Genomic DNA, 2,052 nt, shown 5'->3' on the forward strand with positions numbered 1-2,052 from the left:
CAAAGCCACGTTTCTACTATGCTTTACTCTGTTGGCCACATGTCAACTGTCCTACTACAGCTTTAAAGGTCATTCACTTTTCTTTTTCTCCAAAATTGGCTGTTGTAAATCTGCATAAAGCCAACCATACAGGCCTCAAGGAACACAACTGGGCCCTTTCCAAGAAGTATGAGTATCATAAAATCCCTGGCCAACTGTGGTTTTATAACTGATTCAGTTGCAAACTCCAGTTCCACCTGTTCCAAAGCATATAACCACGGTTTGATTTGAAGGAAAAAATACTCTTTGATTTCCCCGTTGTGAAGACAATCTACAAAATAGATTCGTGGGCACAACCAAGCCTGTGGAAAGGTAACTTGCCAGTACCTCTCCTGCTTCCCAGGCCTGCATTCACACAAAGTTTACAGAATCGCAGAATGGTTGAGGTTGGAAGGGACCTCTGGAAGTCACCTGGTCCACCCTTCCCTGTTCAGCCACGGCTACCTCGAGTCAGTTGTTCAAATGGCTTTTTAAGGGATGGGGACTCCGCAACCTCCCCGGGTATCCTGTTTGAGCACTTGGTTACCCTTACAGTAAAAAGATCTTTCCTGATGTTCAGAGGGAACCTCCTGAGTTTCAGTTTGTGCCCATTGCCTCTGGTCCTGTCACTGGGCACAATTCAAAAGAGCCTGTCTCTGTCCTCTTTGCACCGTCCCTTCAGGTACTTATGTCCATCAATAACATTCCCCTGCGTCTTCTCTTCTCCAGGCTGAGCAGTCCCAGCCCTCTCAGCCTTTCCTCATATGTGGGGTGCCCCAGTCCCTTCATCATCTTTGTGGCCCTTTGTTGGATTCTCTCCAATATGTTCATGTCTGCCTTGTACTGAGGAGCCCAGAACTGGTCAGGTGTGGCCACACCAGTCCGAAGTAGAGGGGACCTTCTCGCAATACTTTAATACAGCCCAGGATACCATTAGTCTTCTTCACTGCAAGGGCATGGTGCTGGCTCCTCTTCAACTTGTTGTCTGCCAGGACCCCCAGGTCCTTTTCTGCCAAGCTGCTTTCCAGCTGGGCGGCCCCAGAATGTACTGGTGCATGGGGCTGTTCCTCCCCGGGTGCAGGACTTCGCACCTCTCCTTGTGGAACTCCATGAGGTTCCCATCAGCCCATTTCTCCAGCCCGTAGTGGTCCCTCTGGGTGGCAGCACGACCCCCTGGCGTATCAGCCGCTCCTCCCAGTTTTGTTTCATCTGCAAACTTTCTGAGGGTACACTCTGCTCCATCATCCAAGATCATTAATGAAGATGTTAAACAGGACTGGACCCAGTACAGACCCCTGGGGTACACCCTGAGTTACCAGCCTCCAACTAGACTTTGCACTGCTGGTCACCACCCCCTGGACCCGGCTGTGTTCAATGCCTCTCTCTCTGCTCATCCAGCTCATCAACAGCTTTCTGTAGGATCTTACTGGAGACTGCTGAAGGCTTTACTGAAGTCCAGGTAGACAATATCCACTCTCTCCCCTCCTCTACCAGACCGGTCACTCCATTGCAGAAGTTTATCAGGTTGGTCGAGCACGGCAAAGCCACAAGGGTACTCCTGATGGCTTTCTTGTCCTTCATGGGTTTGGAAGTGCTTCGCAGGCACCTGAAAACTTTAGATGAAACTTTTAGATTTTGTTAAAACTTTGTTTCTCTAGAACTCACGTCTTTTTTTGGTAGGTTTTCCAGAGGTGATGAGGTTACTATGTCCTTTCCTAGTCTAACCATGGTCCAGCATACCACGTACACAAGATTAGGGCCATGGTTTAGTGGTGGAATGGCAGCGTTAGGGTCATGGTTGGACTTGATGATCTTAAAAGGTCTTTTCCAACCTCAGCGATTCTGTGATTCTGTCATTAAGCTTTGGTACATTTCAGGAGAGACTGTTTAATAGGAAATCTAGGCAGCCTCATAATAGGAAACACCAGGCTACTGGAATATACTTCCGAAGTCGCTGAAACGATCAGGGAAACTGTCCGGACACTCGGATTTACCGGACACACACACGGCCCCCCCCTCCCGCAGGCGCCGGGC

This window comes from Egretta garzetta, unplaced genomic scaffold (assembly GCF_000687185.1).
Source record: "Egretta garzetta isolate BGI_Z169 unplaced genomic scaffold, ASM68718v1 scaffold291, whole genome shotgun sequence".
NCBI lineage: Eukaryota > Metazoa > Chordata > Aves > Pelecaniformes > Ardeidae > Egretta > Egretta garzetta.